We start from the raw sequence: 19528 nt of genomic DNA, 5'->3' as shown, positions 1-19528 counted from the left end.
TGCCGGCCGAGTCTTGTTGTTGTTTTCCTCGGATAGACTCCCATCCTGTCATGCATCTCCCTTTCTGCCGCATCCATTCAAAATGATCTCTTCTTTTCTTCCTCTCTTTCTCTCTGTACTCCTCTCCTTGCACTGGGTATGGATGGCGGCATGCCACCTTGCCCTCTGGGCACTCTTGTCTGATTAAGAAGAGGAGGGTTTTGTGGCCATGGCATCTGACAGGGTCAGCCCACATGTAAGAAACAATGGCGTATACATTCTCCAGCACAGAGCAAACAGAGAGAGACGCTCCTACTGGACCTTACTGAAAGAAGCACATGAATGCAAACAGACCCGGCACTGCACAGCGGACCCCCTGAATGAGGGGTCCTGTTTGATTTAATCCCAGCAATGCGCCCTGAACCTCACGCACACACAGATTTCACAGGCATTACGTGGGGCTGCTGTTTGCACTGAGGCTATAGCACGACGAAGAGAGGTAACACATTGAGGATGCCAAAGGTTTGGATTTTCCCATGATAGCAACCACTCTCAGTGGATAGAGGGTGAGTAACCAGGAAGGAATCTGTCCCTTTTCAATGGCTGCTGAAAGGGGAGCTGTGAAATTGTCCGAAATTTCTCTGTGTGTAAACAGAGGACTGCGGGGGGAACCCAGGGACCCTGCCTGAGCTAGACTGAACTGCTTCCCTGGACTCTTTCTCTACCTTTCTTTCTCTCTGTCTGTCTTTGCCCCTCCTCCCTTTTTCACTGCCCACTCCTGTCTCAAATTAATTTTCTTTCTGCCTGTCCCCCTCCCCACTGTGAACAAGTCCCACACTGCGAGGACACAGGAGCATTTTTGCACGCTATTCTCAGATGGCGTTAATTAGTTTTGAGCTTTCCTTATCGAGAGACAGATGCTAAATACTTAAATAATAAGCAGAGCACAGACTGTGTTTACCTCCCAAAGCAGAAGATTGCCTTATGAAGAGAGACCGAGGGTGGCAGAAGTGGAGAAAGACACCTGTCTAAATGTAGAGTATCTATTCTCACTTCTAACTTTATCTGACATAAATGCTCTAAAGTGTGGGCCCACTGCTCCAGTTAAACAATCTGAATCATCTTCTCCTTTGCCTGAGCGTGACCACACACAGGAATTTCCCTAAACTTTTTGCTGGTTGCTAGGTGATGGCTTCAGCTCCTGTAAGCACGCTGTGTGAATGAGGAGGGGGTAACTAATGTCTTCACCCAATGACCACGCTCTCAACAGACTGCTCTTGTCCAGTTAAAAAAAACATTATGCTATTTCCTCAATACAATCAAACAGACTGCAACGGGCAGGCTGAAAAGCACTAATAGTCAACATGCGCTGTCTGATGTGTTCAAAAGTGAAAAACTCTAACAATCCAATGGACGGTAAACATGGGATCATCACATCAGTGTTCAAGTCAAATAACATTACTTTCTTATGATTTTAAAAAGGAATTTCAAGAATTTTCCCAAATCTGTGACACATTTTTTACTTGTTTCATACATAAATCAAGTTATTTAGGAAAAATCAAAGGTCATTTTATCGGTATTAGTGATAGAACAGAAGTGATTAGCCTTGTTCTGCTGTCTTTCCATTGTATAGATACTTGTTCCAAGAAAATAATTGTGACAGTACAGCAAACAATTTCCACAATTAGCACATTTAACAAAATTAGAATATGAGGTTTTAGTTACATTTTCATAACTGAGAGACGCAGAGAGGAGCAGAGAGACAGAGAGGAGCACAGAATGATAATTTGTTTTGACGGGATGTGGTTCAATTACATGACATAACTTTGTTCTGCCAGAAAACCTTCCCTCAATGAAAACATTTCATTGCTCACATACACACGCATGCATGTACAGCATGCACACATACGGCACACATACACAAGCCACAGAGGCGACTCCAAGAAGTAAAAACAACTTGAACTTGGTGGGAGGAATAAAAATACCTCCCAGTCAGTGTGGTATATATCTGCTATCAGACAGCAGAGGCTCCCTCATCCATATTCCTGACAGACCTGATGTTTCGCCCATTTGCTTTAAAACATACATTTGCGTCAAATGAATGACGCTGTAATCAATCTCTCTGGCAGTGTCAGAGCCAATTGCAAAATCATCCACTGCCTCTTTTAAACTCCACTATTTACTATCAGAGAAAGGGGGCTGCTACATACCCACTCTGTCTCATAATTTGGAGCATGGCAAGGTGCCCCACTGCTCAGTTTACTCCCCTTAAATGCATTTAATTCATCTTAACGGAATAAATATGGCAGGGAATACGAGAAATGACTCAAGAATTAGGGCAGTGCTCCACAGCTAAATCATATTTTAGTGCACTTACAATACCTCTAAAAGCCTGGGTGATATGTCCTCGCAGCGAGAGTGATGGCTCGCGGGACTGTGGGGTAAAAAGAACAGCTTGAGACTGCTCGTTACAAACCTTTAAACCAACCTGAAATACCAGATGCTCATGCTAAAAGGCTCCTTCGAAGTGCTTCTGCCATCACTTTTTTTGTGCCAAATGCTCCAGAGTCTGCGTCTGAGAAATGTAATATCCATATTCTTAAGTTAAATGTACCTGGGAAAAGTGCAGGTACACTTAAAATTCAGCGTTTTAGATTCTGAACACTGAATGGACAACATTCCCAAATGAGCGCTGTCCTAAATGTTTCAGGTCATGAAGACTAAAGAGTTTCTAAATTGATGAGCAGGAAGTGACACATAAAAACTCCCCAGGAATTCTTATTTTCTCAGGCTCACTGATAATGGCTCACTCTGTCTGCTATCATGTCCATTTGTTTATTTTGTCAACAGCAATTTGGCTGGGCTTTGTGCCAGTCATTTTCAATACTAATGGTTTAACTCAACCGAGGGCGTGGTATGCATATTTTAACACATGCCTGTTCCACATGTTAGATTTTCACCACATTTTTCTCTAGTAATTTCATGGCTGCAGCTGAAATGGCACATGAGAAATGATGTTTGTTTCTTAGCCGTAATAATAAACCATTTATTGCCATATTGGCTTAACGCTACCATATTGTGCAGTTATAATTAGGACTGTCAATAATGAAAAAAATATGTAAAATAGCAATCACTGCCACATCCCTTTTGGCCATTCCCACTGAAAGGTTTGTTACTGCACACACCACGATTAATTATTTGACAATTTTCTTGAAAATCCAGATATGCAGAAAATGAACTAGTAACTGTAATGGGAGGAAAATCACAAATGTGTGCGACCTTCATCCTTATCACTTCCTCCCTGAAAAGGCTAGTAACGTCTCTTAATCAATGCACTGTCATCTATGTGTCTGAATAATCAACAGTTAACAATACGTATAGGGTATCTCATTGACAGATTTAAATAAATATTTGAAGTGGCCACGTCTTCATTGCATACTATTTTAATGTTTTGCTGTTTTCTTTTAGTAAAGAAAGACAGAAAACTATAAAGACTGCTGATGAACACACATTCCTAATGGGCTGAAGATGGAGCCTAACGATTCATCTAGTAATGTTGAAGTGTCATTAAATGTCTCTTCAGATTTATGCTATTAGTCATTTGTCACTTCATTTCAAACAAAAGATTTAAATGCCCAATGCCCATGGGAACTGTGGGTTTTTAAAGATGAGGCAGTTTAATGAAACCATAATCATTTGATGAATGTTCACAAAATGGTTCTTTGTGTGCTTTCCATTGTAAGGACATGCTGATTTTGCACTTGTAATGACACGTGAACCCATGATGCATGCTTGCTGTTACTTGCTATAAGTGTCATTGTTAGAAGTGCTTCCAGGGTTTGTCGGTCTCATCCAAACTTCTGATTTGCTTGTTTCATGCTTTGATCATTCAACATATTCATCACTGAAACTTGTCCTCCGAGGGCGAGTATGGTGGCCACATCATCTTGACTTTAATCCAGACTCCTCCTCTAACTTCTGATACGGTTATTTTCCCTGCTCTTATCTAAAGCGTTGCTCTCTATAACAACATTTTTTTTTAAAGCAGGCATTAAGAGGCTTAGCAGCGGCAGTGCTTTAGCAGCCAAAAGGTCACTTTTGCAAATTGGGTTCATTAATCTTCTAGTGTACAGCAGCCCCAATGGGACACTCTTCATACACAGACTCAGATTAAAATGGGGAAAGCAGTCGTAGATTAGCCTGAAAAAAGAAACTCTTCGAATGATAAAGAGTCTTCAGATGAAGTTGAGACTTGGCTCTCTAAAGTCAGATTGCCAGTCAGTTTCACTCATATCAGAGGAAGAGAGAGAGAGCTCTGCACAGTGGTAAGAGAGAGGGGATATATAAGCCTGGAGTGGAGTTTGACTGAGCTATGATTATACCATCACAGATGATTATAGTTAGGCATTCCTCTGACCCAGTGCATGACAGAATCTCTCTCTTTCTCTCTCTAGATGCCTGGGTCGGTGCCAACCCTCCAATGGCAGTAAAACACCTGCTCAAGCAACAAGAAGTGATATGAGCCTCTAGCTGGTGCTGCGTAGTAGAGGTAAGAATATCTTCCAACAGACCTACGGGCTACAGAGACAGTGCCAGGCCTGCATGTGTTACCTCAGGCACAATGACATCACTGCTGAAATATAAACCAGCAGAGTAAAAATAAATAAAACATAATGGACGCCAGAAACTACTTTTTCAGATGAGGCTAAAGCAATGATTCCCAGCTATTTTTTCTTTTTATGATGTACTCCTATATTCCCATCAGATAAACTCAAGTACCCCTTCATCATACCCCACCCATCATGCTCCAGATGTGTTAATTTCACTTTAATTAATGTTAAGTAACACTACGAAGAAATAGATATTGTTACCATATTTTTTCATACAATTGAATTCGTAGCGGACCCAACCACATATCAACTAGTTTTGTCTGTTTCAACTGTTTATCCATTACCTATATTAAATTATTTCTGTTTTTAACGAATTACTTTTAGCTTACTAATTAAACCATTTATCCATTACTTTTTTATCCAAACTTTTCAGTATTTATGCATTAATTTTAGCCATTAATTATTTCAACTTCTCTGCTAACTTGCTAATTAATTATCTCGCTCTCTCAACGCTTGGCATCGGGGCATCAAAACCAGCCGATCATAACTGGCACCTCACTGGTTAGTGTGTCAATACGTTTCCCAAAGGTCAGCATCGTAGCAAATTGTAATATTCGATGAATAATATAATTTTTTTTTCAAATTGGTTGAGCTACTTCATAATCTTTCCAACACACTGGCAACTGTAGAAATACCCAGTAGGGTACAAGTATCCATGGTTGGGAATCACTCACTGGCCAGCACTGTTGTTATCGCACCACAAAACAAGATTAGCAAAGACGGTACTCGCTCTTTCATTGCTCTCATAAACCTAATCCAACTCCATTAAACCTTCACTATATAATAAAAGTGAAGCACATTATCATAATATTGTAATGACCACACTTTGAACTGAGTAGCTGAGAATCTAAGGATGCCTACGTCGGTGCCACATTTTTAGCATGGTAATCACCGCCATGACCCTAAACTCTCTCGGGCAAATGGCAATGAATGGCTGTGTAAATTAGATCTAGACCTACTAATAAACGTAATCAAAATTTCATTTATCCATTTTGTTTTGACAAACCATCCTCATAGTCCAGATGGCGATGTGTGTTTTCAGTCTCTGTTCTGCCATCATGATGCTTATTAATAATTTATGTCTCATAAATGACTTAGCAGCTCCTTCTCCACTCGTCTTTTCTCTCAGTTCCTTCTCTCTATGTTATGGTCCCATGCACGCTATGGTTGGCCGGCATTGGTCCACTAAGCCAATGAAACTGCTTGACTGTTCTACGCCTATAAAATTCCAACTTGGTAATAAATTGTTTGTTTGGTTGCTCATGGTAATGTTTTTGTTAGACTGACTATGGTCACCACACCTGGATTTTATGTAAAGCCGCATTTAAAACAGTCGGCTAATGTGTTTTCTGGGCACATAATAAAACACAGGGGATTCAGGCTATGACAAACCAGTCATCACTCACATAATGAAAATTATTCTCACCTAAACATTGTCATTAAGGAGAACTTTAAAGGCTCTAATGAAACTAAACTCATAAAGACTTCCTGTAATGATCAGTGAGGGTGCAGATGGGATTTGATGCGGCTCACACTCCTACATACACACAAGCACACAGGCACACACTTGCATTCAGAATTCGTATTTCATATTCTATCCACTGGGTGTGTAATGACGCCCGTTATTAAAGCGGGTAATTGTCTTACAGTGGTGCTGCGTTATTGGATCCGGGGGCAGTTCTGCAGACACAATTGGAGGCAACTGGATGTAAAGTCGCTGAGCAGTGAAATAGGGAGCAGGGCTGAGCAGACACACAGAAGATGGTATCAGCATCAAAGGGAGATGCTAGCATTGTGCTGTCTGACCCTTGTGAATGGCATTCAGCCCACCTGTTACCCTATCCCCCCTGAGGCTCTTGCTCACTCTGTCCCCTTGCCTCCTGGAACCAGACACTTGGTCCATGTGATTACAGCAGTTTCTCTTGCAGAGGTCCGCGACAGATCATATCCGTACAAAGGCATCTAAAGATAAATAGCAAACCCTCTCTCGTGCTGTAAAACTTAGGCCTACTCCAAGTACAGGTCATTATTCATAGAGGAAGAAAATGCTGTCTTCTTTCCCGACAGACAGATTTAAGCCTTCATGTTTTTTTTCTGTAAGTTGACTACTAAGACTATCTAAAGAAGAATATATCCCCCTGCTTTTACTACTACTTTTAACTCAACTCTCCATTCTGTCTGCCAGCGTTGCCATTAGGCTGCTGTCATTACATTTGTAATCTGCTCTGTAAGATTTATGCCTGTGTTTCACATCGTAGTCTTTCAATTTTTTTTTTTTTTTCTTCTTCAGCCATTTTCACACTAATACAAAACCGTCCGGAGCGTTCATTCATTCAAAGCAAGATAGTGTAAACAAGAACTGTTATAATAATAATACATATCTGAAGTATTTTTCATAGATGAAATAGAGCACAGTGTTCTCTAACTGCACTATTGGAGAAATTAAGACAATGCAATTTGTAAGCAGCATTAAATTAAATCTCAGAATGACAAGAGCAAATAGAATTGCAAAAAGGAAAGTACAATGAGCATACAAAATTATACAATTGAATAAAATACCGTGGGGGGCATATAACTGATGCAAAAAAAATCATGGATGCTTATCCTAACCCAGAACATTATATATACTTAAAAGTGACTCTTTTTTTTTTAAGCTCAAAATTAGTGAATATTTATGCATCATGCTTAATTGGTTTAGATAAAATTACAGGATAATGCATGTGTATTACAGGTAATTGCATTCACCTAAAAGGGTGTAACTGCAGGATAATTCGGTGAATAAATGGATAAAACATTTTCTAAGTGCAGCAGCTCTTCCATAAACCAGCAAAATGCTGCTGCTAGCAAACAAATAGGGTTGTGATTTATGAGCATACCATTATCTGGGATGTGCCATAGAAACATTTAATGCAAAGACTGCATATACTATTGGATTTTGTGTTGTTGGGCAGCCCAATGCACAGGTAAACTCAGTAGAAAAAAATTGTTAATTTAATATGTTGCTCTGGTAATGAATGCTAGAGGCAACAGGTTCTCTCACAAATATGGAAACTATTTATGCTGCAACACACTGCCAGCTATTGAAAAACTGCACCAGCAGAGTAACTGAGATGTAAGCACCTTGAATGTTCCTGAAATAATATCTGTGTGATGATAATGTTTTGTAGCTGACTCATGGCCAATTGAGTTACGCTTACTTTCAGTCCAATTACAAACTAAGTAAGAATGAATTATATCTGACCATCAATGCCCAATTCAGATTTATTCATGAATACATGTTGCTTAGCACCTCAATGGTTGTCACGGAAGAAACAAAAGGAAAGCATCCCTGGGTAGATGATGATGAGCATGCCAAAATACATCATTTCTAATTAACCAGCAGTGACCCTGGATGCAGGGCACAAATCGACAGCCACATTCAGATTTGGCCTGTCATTGCCTCTTTGGTTTAACAACAACAAACCCATCCTCCTTTACGGCGTCATTGAACTCTTGTTTAACGCTGGCCCCACAAACAACATTAATCTAGTTCCTGTCCAGCTGTGCACAGTGGGAGGCAGAGCTGGCAGGAGAAGAAGGAGGTGGACTCAGACAGGCCCAATACCCTGCGGTCTGCACTCTAGCCAGCCAGCTGGTGTCATTGGAGCTCTCCTGACTTGGACTGCAAAGGTGATTTCTCAGTAGGGGCCGGGGATTGGGATAATAGTTTAGTATCTTAAACACAGCTCTGTACTGGAGTCATTTTATCAGCAGGGTGCTTTCAGGAACAGATTCCATGGACACATAGTTACGGGAACAGTGCAACCACAGCACCAAACCACACATTTAGACACGTGCACGCGCACAGACATGCTACAGCGCCTATCTATAGCTATATCTAATTAGACCCATCATGCTAGTGTTAGGAGCTGATGAGGAGAGTAATTCAGGAGAGAGCCTGATGGTGTCACATTCTCACTTTTGGGAGGACATGGGGCAGGAAGCCATTATGCCCGTCTAGGTCTGGGCAGCAGACACTTTTGAAACACCACTCTTCCAAGAGTGTGAAAGCTTCTGTGCCCAGAGCGACAAAAACACAGCATCCAACATCAGTGGATTTTTTTTTTTTTTTTTTTGCTTCTAAAAAGCAGAAAGTGTTTAATTCTTTGTGAGGGCAAAAACCTATGTGTGGATTAGTCGTGTATGCTTGTGAAGTTAAGCATGTACTGTAATAACACCATGCTGTGTGTTGCTAAAGCACAGTGGCACACTTCTTCTAGTATTTACATAGCAACTGGAAGAGCCAAGCTATTTCCTCCTTTGCCAGACCAAAGGCAGCTAGGACAGAATAAAAACGCCTTTCAGGCCAGCCTCTGGGAATTGTTATCCTTTAACCAACCACCACATGGATTTTAACATAAAAAAGGTCAAAGCCAGGATTTTCTTTATCCAAATAACTAAGAGAAGGGAGTTTATTTGCCTGCTGTCTTAATATATGCAAAGCTCTAAATAAGACAGAGGAGAGAAAGGAACAGGGAATGAGGGAGGTTATCAGTGCTACAGATTGTGATCTGGGCAATACAAGGATCAGTAATGTGCATCTCTATTTAAATTACATAAAATTAGTCTTTATCACAAGCGTGCACATCACATGGCGTCCTCAGTAATGTCAGATGGACATGAATTATTTCTAATATACCTGCATAGACGTAGCCCATATGTGCACTGTCAGATTTTTGGGGACTCATTGTGATTTGTCTGCAAAGTGTCTTCCCATCTGCTCCATTCACCTCAGTCACATCCTTCACATCAAGCCCCCGTCTCTTGTCTCATGAAAGGCAGTCCATTACTGCATATTAGCAGCAGAGTGAGGCAGGGAGATAAGGGAGGCTGCTGATCAAACACACAGACAAATCGCCAGTGACAGAAACACACATTTGTTGCTCAGCGTTTAGCTTTGATCTCTGACTCTGCCAAGAGCCAAAGAGAGAGGCAAGTCTCAGCCTTTGAACTGGGGCTTTTCAGAGCAGGTCTCTGTCTCTCTCTCTCATGGAGATCTGTGTGTACACTCTACTTTGTACACAGTCATCATGTGCGATCCTGCTCCACGACTGATAGCACCTACATATTCAGCAGGACAGTGAGGGGATGGATACAGTGCAGGGTGGAGCAGAATATCCACATCACTGACAGAGAACATGACACAGGTGATGTTGATGCCGATTATTTGAGATGGTGGGCCTCTGGTGGGCTGACAGGGGCCTATTATAGTGAAAGGTTTGTTCAAGGTTTAACGGCAGCGTCCTTGTACAACCTGCATACGCTCCCAAATCACAGTCAAGCCAGCAGCAGCATCAACAAGTTGTGATTGGAAGTTGTGATTATGTCTCAATCTTGCGCGCAAAGTCACTATGTAGACACACGCATAAAGTTCTGATTAGCCTTTGCTATCTCTAATCTTCTGAGCTCTGATTTGTTTTCATATCACACTTCATTTTTTGTGTATCCTTGCAATCATGTGCAAACACACACATGTGTGCGCACACGCATACCCACACACACGGGATGGTGAGATTGTTTTTGTTGCATAGTAATAACAGATAAGTGGCTGCTGTGTGTCTAAGCTGTCAGCCATGGATCATCTCATTTCCTGACCGGGCCGCCCCGGCCCCCTGTGTGTTATTACAAACAGCCCAGATCATGTGACAGGGGAGGGAGATTACTGCAGAAACTAATTGAGGCTGCTCTGTGTGTTCTCTGCTGGAGAACAGTGGGGTGACTGTTTGGCCAGGCGGACTGATACTCGACCCTCCTGTGTCCCCTGCAACCACAAAATGGCCATTACAAACAATGACCCTGTCAAAGCCAGCAGACCTGGCCAGCCTGTAGTGATCCAGATCGCTCGTTTGAAACTTGGGGATTCCCCTTATCCTGAAGGGGTGTGGGTATGGGATTAGTAGTGCATGCACACACCTGGCTCAGCACGTCCTCTGATTGGTGAGCTCTCATTCAGGGCAGGTTTTCCACAGTGATTAGAATGGGAACATTCTCCTCTATCAAGTGAATGAAAACATAAACCACAAAGAAATATTTTATGGATCTTGCTATTCCAGTGCTATATGATATATATTTGCTGATGTGAAGTCAACCTTGAACACGCCACTCTCGGCCTCGTCCTTTCCCCCATGCCTTGACCCAGCTGCATTATTGATAGTGCATGTCGCTCTGGATGCCGTGTACAACAACTGCTCCGGTCATAGCATCACCAGCTCTGGCTCAGTACCATTCAGTGGTATTGTTTCTTACAGTACAAAGGATCTGGAGGGAGGCCAGCAGCAGCAGCTAGAGCCCACTGGTCCTCACACAGGAACAACTGTCAACTAGCATTTGCTGTGAGTGGAGCAGTATGGCTGTCATACAGAGCTATTATTATGATACAGCCCTGGGTCAGGCTGGGGCTCCGGGGTGAAACAAAGTGATCCTGTGTCATCACTTTCAGCCCTGCTTTTCTGTATAACAGCATACTGTAAGGTCTTAGCAAAGACATCAAGAGCTCCACAAAATCCATTTTGACAGGATGACATACACGTTGAACTGTGAAAAAAGAAAATGCACAAAGACAAGAAAATTGTTCCGTGTTTATCAAGAGGTGTGGAAGGTATGAAGGCACAAGACCTTCTTTTTCAACAACACTTACACAGTGACCCCTAATACTCACTGCCCTCACTTAACATAAACAGTCACATACACACCGGCACTGATACACACATACCCAAACACACCTCTCCGCTAGAGAAGACCCAGGCCCTGTCTGGTGAAGCAGACAGTGGGGGATGGGGTTGTGGAAGGGGTGAGGGATTGTATTTCCACTCAGGATATGGTCCCTGTGTTTTTATGTGCGGTCGGCCCCAGGCCCGGCCCAGTTCCAGCCTAGTGCCAGTGCCAAGCCTAGCACAGGCGCCGTAGCCGACTGGACAGGTCTGATAGCACTTTTACAAGTGGGAATCTGAGAGCCACTGTGCTTTTAAAGCTTGGCTACTTGTGCTGCATCTCAAATGACATTCTCTCGCCACCAATAAAGCAATAATCTTGACCATTCCTGTGTCAAGTGGCTCTCTGGTCCTAACTAATGCACTGTATGTGAGACTGGGCGATTTGATCTGAGCTCTTGGGAGTGATCTTGGACGGGGAGTTTGCTGGAGTGGAATTGATGATTGATCTCTTACAGTGCTCATCAGCACTGGTCATCAAAAGTGGAAGCATTTTCTGGGCAGTTGACCATTGGATGGTGACCTCATAAGTGGCAACAACCCAGTCTACCCGGCTAGATGTCAGGTCTTGTGAGAATCCTAGCTTTGATTGAATGGCTTGTATTCAGTGGCTGATTGAATTAGAAGCTTCAGAGTCCACTAGGGCTAAAATGATACTGGTAAAAACACTGAACTCAACTGAAAACTGATACAAATTGCAAGCTGCTAATGCTTTACTCAACAGATCACATTGGAGAATATTTTGCTCAAGGTTTCTTTATTTCTGTGCACCAAGTTACATCCACAACAAAATGCTCTCTGGCTAGCATTGTTGCTCACTTATAAATGTGGGGACTTCTCAGACTGGCATTATTTTTTTTTAATTGGCCCAGAAACATGTATACTGATTTTCTGAGAAGACATCAGCTGACTTTCCCTGCTCATCATGCTTCTCCATCCAACAGAACTGCTGATGATATGCAAGTTGAAAGATCCAAGTTCAGCGGGCTGAGTAGCAGTGTATCTGAAACATGAAACTGTGGTTGTCCATGCCAGCGTGACCAACAAGCAATCACTGACAACCACTGTTAGTTTAACCGCCGCCGCCCTTACTGTCATGACTAAACTTCCCTACACTCATGCTGTTAAGACTACACTGATCTTGGCGTACAATACCCATTATATTCCAGTGATTTGCTATTGCACTTTGATGGTGTTTGTGGGATTTGCCAGAGACAGAATATCCATGCAGAAGCATCAAATCAGTATGAGTTTAAGCCCCTAGTTTGGGTCAAGCTCAAAAAACACTGGATCGTCCCATACATCCCACAATGCTACTCAGTCTTTCATGAGCCCTTCCCTGTCTAGTCAGCACAAACATTTCAAAATCTACCTCCCTAGTTTGTAACATAGGCTCTCTGTTACAAAACTGCCATGGTGAAAGTAGCATGCAATTTAGTGCTTATAGGTATTAAGTAGCTTTTGCAACTCTTTTTTCCAATAATTAACTCATCTTACACTGAAAAAACTGGCAACATTCCTGGGGCCTTGTGGCACTCCAGATAATGTTTTGGTTCATGGCGCCCATGCTCCACCCAACAATATCTCACAACAAAATCTCCACTCCCTCCTTTACAGGTTAGTCACGCAATGCTTCCCAGTCTATCAATACCTAGTGTAAACTTTGGAGCTGCTTGGTTGCTCAAGTTGGAGGCCATTAACAGAGAGGAGAAAACCCTTGATGTGCTGCCTGTGTTGCACGACACTCACACCCCTTTTCTCTCATGCAAAGTTCCTTTAGAAGCTGTTGTAACATGAAAGCACATCGCCGGTGTCTTTAAAATGAATAATTAGTTATGTGTGACTTTCACTACAGAACATGTTCATTAGAATGGAGTGTGGAGTTGTCTCTCAACAGCATCAGCTTAAAAGAAACAACAAATGGCTGTAACCTCGCTCAAGCCACCCATCCATTAGCCTCTCCATCCACACATTCAGCTAATTGGCCAATCAAATTTGCAGAGCTAAGAGGCTTTGAAGACACCATCTACCTACATTGTGGATGATGTTACACTTTTACAGCAACATTAATGCACTGCTCCCTATTCCTGACCCCCAACCATTGTTCCCTGAGGCACGTTGATTATCCCGTTGATGTGATGTGAACGAGTTGGTGTTTTACCCATACTGGACATATTAAAACACGCTCGTGGATGCGGTGAATAAATGACAAAGGCAATTAGAGCAAACTCACAGGTACACCTCTGATTCATTACAGAATTATCATTGTCATTGACCGTTCAGTGCGCCATAAAAATAATCACACCCCATTATGAGCAATATTGTGGTGAGGCTAGTTAGTATGCCACAGCGTAGAGAAGTGAATTTGTTTATTTACGGCTGGCTGGCTTTTGATTACTCAACATTTGACAAGAACAAATTCACAGTCATGCCAATTTTCTTCAGAACCATCCAGCGTGATAAAGACAACAGGGCTTTGATGGATTCTCTCAGGGGACTGATTGTGTCAGCCAGATAACAGAACACTCGTTAAAAGAAACATACCGTTTCTTTTGAACACATTTGATTAGGTTTGTAAATTACTTGCATTCCTAGTGGAGTTGTCCTCGGGGTACAGAACAACTTGACGTACAAATGGAAGTCATATTGTGATTTCATCTTTGCATGCAATTACAGTGACTTGTGCATTTCCTTACTCTCAACTTTTAGGAAAACTAGCATCACTATCAAATACATAAGTGTCCTTTAATGCTGACAAATAATCTGCGATGAAGTGAAGGCAAACTAGCTGCTTTAATGGAAGAATCATACAACCTTGATGTATTATGACCAAACAGCAAATGAATCAGGCAGGGAAATAGAGAGTGAATTAGCATCGGGACAGGTCTCCTCCCCCAGCCGTCCGCCAGCCTCCCATCATTCATTATGATGATCTATGACTGCTCTTTATGCCCTGACTTGATATTTCAGACTCATGTGAGGTGTGGATCATTAGGGAAAGCTTTTACCATTAATAAGCAGACGTTGTTTACATGACTAATACTCCAAGAGGCAATGAGGTTGAAGCATTTAGAGCAGGACATTCATCTTCCCCACACCAGTAAATATCACCCAGATGTTATTGATATTTACTGGGCTATAGAGAAAATGGCTGGAGTGGACAGATTTCATCATGTAAGGCGATGTTTGAGGAAGGAGGGGATGGACAGAAGGAATGAAAGAAATGAAGGTAGGGAAGGATGGAAGGAAGTGAAAAGTGGTTAAGTCGGATACCCATGTGCAGATTTGTCTGGTGAAACTACATTAAAATACAGGACAAAACAGAAATCTCCAGACAAGTGCGTAGGTATTGGAGCGTGTTTGGAGTAAGGAATGACCTGGGCTGGGCTGTTTGCTCAGGCTGTTATTTGTATTAGGTCAATTAATATCCAACCAGTGGTAAACAAGCTGCAGCGCTATCAGCTTGCTAAGATAACAGGCGATTAAGGCACACCGTTGAGTTGACTCATGAGTATCCACACGTACACATGGATGAACGTGTTTGCTGACCACATTTTTATCCAGAGCTACTCCTACAATTTCATTGGCAACAACAACCTCGTAAAGAAATGACAAATTCAGCGAAATAATTGAATAAGGGTTTGAAGAAACATCAAATGCATTTTCCATACAAGTTGTGAGTCAGCCCTGTTGCATACATTTACATACTATGTATTTGTTTAGTCAATTACTTTTTGAAGGAACTGGTATGTTCCCTACTAACATAATAACCAGAGAATTGCATGAGGGGGGAGTGAATGTTTTTATGGGTATGAAAATTATTTTAATTATTGGCTCTGGCCCACTTATGAGAGATTTTGTAGAGGTCTGTTAAGGCTCAGTCATACAAAGTCATTACTAAAGTCATCATATTGCTGCACTGTTCACACTACACAACTTTCTGTCTTCTCATCTGGATTCTTGAAGTCATTGTAGTTTGCACACTACATGACTGATCAGCGACAAGGTGTCAAGCATTACAAAAGTCTTTCACCAGGAGGAAAGATTCTGTCTGGTCTCCAAATGTTTTGTCTCAAGAACACATTTGAAAAGAACAAAATTTTCCTCAATTTCTTGGGTCCAAAAAAAAAAATCAGCTGAACTTTTCCTTTAGCCATGTTACAGTGTTGTATGTGGTTTCTGGCTGCGGCTCCGGTGCTCCTCCCATCTCACCTTCTCAATTCTTCCTGCAGCTCGTTGCACGGTTCACCCACCCGTCCCCAATACAACAAGACATTTAGCCTGTTTAATATCTATCTGGTGTCTGCGAGGCGTCTGTGTGCTCCCTGACCACATCTTTGAACAGTTCACACAGAGCAACTGAACGCCGATTTCGACCACCGATTTGCGAGCTCCAATTTGCAAACTCTAATTTGCATCTGATCTTGGGGCTTTTGTCAGCAATCTCCAAAAAACTGTTGACGATTGCAAAATCAGGACTACGATCCTGTAGTATGAACTCAGTATTCTCATCACAAGCAACTCAGCAACTCACAACAGTAACACCAAATGAGGGAGTATCTTTTGGAAGAATAGTGCCAAGGACCATCAGATCTTTTCTGGAGGCTCATGGTGGCCCGTCTTCATTTTCTCCCTCAATTTTTCCCCCATCTGTACATGCACATGCACAACCTTACACAGCCACAAATACACACATTCACACACCCTAAGCCATATGCTGAGTGATGCTGGCACTAATTATAAGCTCTTGGTGAAAGGTTAGGGTAAACAGATGCATCACTTGACCTTTTCCAAACATCATCATAACATAACAACAAAGAGGGAGTGTGAGTAAACAGACAGCAACATTATCATGTTCTGATGGTAACATGGGTGAGGTGGAGCATAGCGATGACAAACTGGGTACTGAGAAAGATTCGGCAACAGGAAGGAGTGTAGGTATAACCTTGTGTACAGTCTTGCAGCACAGACACTAACCAACAAGCCGTATAAAAACATTGTGGTCGTCCAGTCACACAGAGATCAGTGCTCCCATGTAGGTTGTGTTGTAGTCGCCAAGGGAGGAAGCCTTGAAGACCTGGGACCAGGAAAACACTGCCATCAGGCTCCCACAAGACACTCATATCCCCTCTGTGTCTGTAACTGTGTTAAATTGCAATTATGTCCTTGTTCATGCTGTAATAGAGCAGGGCATAGGGGAGGGAGGTGGGTGATGGACGCTGAGGTTGGGGGAGGTGTGGAGAGACCACAGAGTTGAAGTGCCGTGCAGGGACACAATTATGTTTCCTAATATGTTTCCTGTAGTAGCTGGCAGGAGATGGAGACAGTTATTTTCTGCTAACCGATAGCTGGACTCATCAATGACTGATGACAGCAGAGACGCGTCCTTCCACCCTATGGATTATTGAGATTAGCTTTTAGGCCCACCTCTATGCCTCAGACCCAACCAGGAAAAGAGAGTGGCTTAACTTGTCATCCCTTTAGAGAACGATGTAATTAACAGGCTCTGATGAGCAGCTCAATCTCCACAGACAGGAGGAGATTGGCCTGGTTTTGGAGAAGAGGTGCAAGGTGTGTGTGTGTGTGTGTGTTCAGAGAGAGAGAGAAAAAGACACACACCTGGGAAATATGTGAAACACCCCCGATGCTGACTCGTCCTTGAATGCAACCTTGCGGATTTTCCTCTGATATCTCATAATTCTAATTGACTGAACGGTTGAAGTTATCGTTCTATTCATCTAAAACTCTAATTTCCTGGTAGGATTCAATTTAATGTAAAATTGTGGCCCCAGATTTCTGCAAGCCAAAACTTACCAGTGTCTTTACAACAAACTTTCAAAAACATTGACGAACCTGGAAAGAAGAAGATGGCATTATGGAACGAGAGAGCGAGGGAGCGCTACCATCAAGACTCCATTGGTGGCAGGAGAGCAGCGCAGCACTTCCTCCTGTGTCCCTTGAGGATAAATATTTGAATCAGATTATCTGCGTTATTTTTGTCCCTCCCTGTGACGTTCACTTCCAGAGTCAGCGGAAACGCTTTTGCACACGGGAACAGTATTTCATCCGGAGTGGTATATTTCACAGCACCAGTACTGACTAACTGTGCTAAAGCAATTCATAATGCATGATTACACAATACATACTGTAGTTCCAGCCATACCACATCATCATATACATGTTTTTTGAGCTCATAAAAAATTCCCATCTGTATGCGTACTCTTGGGGAAGACTGAAATAGTTAAGCTTTATCTTATTTACCCTATTTAGACAGGGACTAAAAAGTGAAATAGTGTCGGAAGAGGGAAATGGCTGTAACCTTTTAGAGCAGCCAAACTATTAAACCAAAGGATTTATTCAAAAACAATACAATATATTTTAGTATTTTCAGTCTGCTGCTAAGCGTCTGACATTGGAATTACTTTTTACTGAGAAAATTGTGCAAGTGTTTCCTTCTGACTATCTGTTTCTGGTGAGAAATGTTGCTTTACATTTTTTTTTAAATGTTACTTTTAATGATGCAAGTCAGATCACCATGACCCTGAAAATAAATACTGGCTAGAATGGATGGACATTTTAGTAATGGGTTGCCCTTGTACAAGCAACAAAGGATTCTACGCAACTGAATATAATTCACTTATGTACTTGAAATATTGTTGGCTGAACCACCACTCCAATAATTAATTAATTAATTCAAGAAAATGTCCTTACATTTGCCTTATGTGATCCCGTATGTCCCTGAAACTGTCTGGCCAACCAGCATCAAACGCATCTGTCTGATTATATCCAACCTCATTTGAAATTTAAAAAGGGTGGGCGAACCACTCCCCCTAGTAATCTGTCAATATTGAGACAGTGGGAGCACTTAGAGGGAGACAGAGTTGGGAAATCACAATAGAAAGTGTTTAGCAGGGCCTGATCTTAAGTCAAGTCAAACACAAAGGCCTCCAGTCATTGGGATCATAACCTACCATGCCACAGCTCATTATTAACTTGCCCTGAGGATTTTGAATAGTCGTTAGAGGCAATGACTTTTTGTTTCAGCTTGATAATAAAAAGGCCACCATCAGATATTTCTGTCATAGTCTGGGCCAGACAGCCAGAAAGGTAACAGACAGTGAAATGGTTACTCGGATGAACTAATCTGCTCTAGACTGTGTGAGCATCTTATAATTATCACAATGTCTTTTTGACACAGGCTTTTTGTCCCTGCCCTTATGTTTCACAGACATTTCTATTCATCTGGGTGAAATATGGACCAGAAGGCTAGAGGATAGAATACCAGGCAAGCCAAGAGAGAACTGGACATAAGAGGTAGGTCAAACTCTTGAATCACAGTTTATACAGTGATCAGTTAAAATGTCTTCTGCAAGTGAATTAACCTCAAGTAGTAGTATGGACTTTGCTAATGTTATTGCAAGGCTTTAATGAAGGGGTTGTATTTTAAGCAGACGATAAATGCAGGCTACAATAAATAAAGCAGTCATAAAGATTGAACGTGTTAATTAACAGCTCCAACCAAGTATTGGACAATTCTACAAAACTGCGTAGTGACTCATCCAACCTTTACAAGTGTTTTGAAAAACGCTAACAAGCAGTTTTTGTGCCTTCAAAGCCAAAACACCAGAGCATACAAGCTGTAAAATCAAAGCTCAACATTACTGTTAAGAAAACAAATGCATTTAATGATGAAGCAAACCTCCAAATGAGTGTCAAACTTCGTAACGTGAACAAGTTCCCTGGATGAAATAGTTTCATATGTCTCAGTTTTTGACAACTTTTTTCACTTGGCATAAGCCTGTTGAAATATATTTGCACCTTCATGATGATTAAATTGCTTCTAAATCCCTCGGAGGCATTTGTTGCTCTTTCGCAGTAGTCATCATTGTTGTGAGAGATCTCTGATTTTTCTGACGTTCTTATATCTGGGCTGCATTTACTTTCTAATCTTAGAAAAAACAATATGAAGCAAAACCGATTGTACACAAACACTTGGTACGATGTGCTCTTTTTGATTATTTTCATGGGCATTCATTTTGGGGAGGTAATATCTTTTGGTAGTATATTACCGTCTTCAGACTATTCCCACCCCTCTCTGAGAGCTCTGGCTTTGGGTTTAGAAAAGTAAGG

Source organism: Pempheris klunzingeri, chromosome 1, assembly GCF_042242105.1.
Source record: "Pempheris klunzingeri isolate RE-2024b chromosome 1, fPemKlu1.hap1, whole genome shotgun sequence".
Taxonomy (NCBI): Eukaryota; Metazoa; Chordata; class Actinopteri; order Acropomatiformes; family Pempheridae; genus Pempheris; species Pempheris klunzingeri.
Note: the sequence above shows the minus strand (reverse complement) of the source record.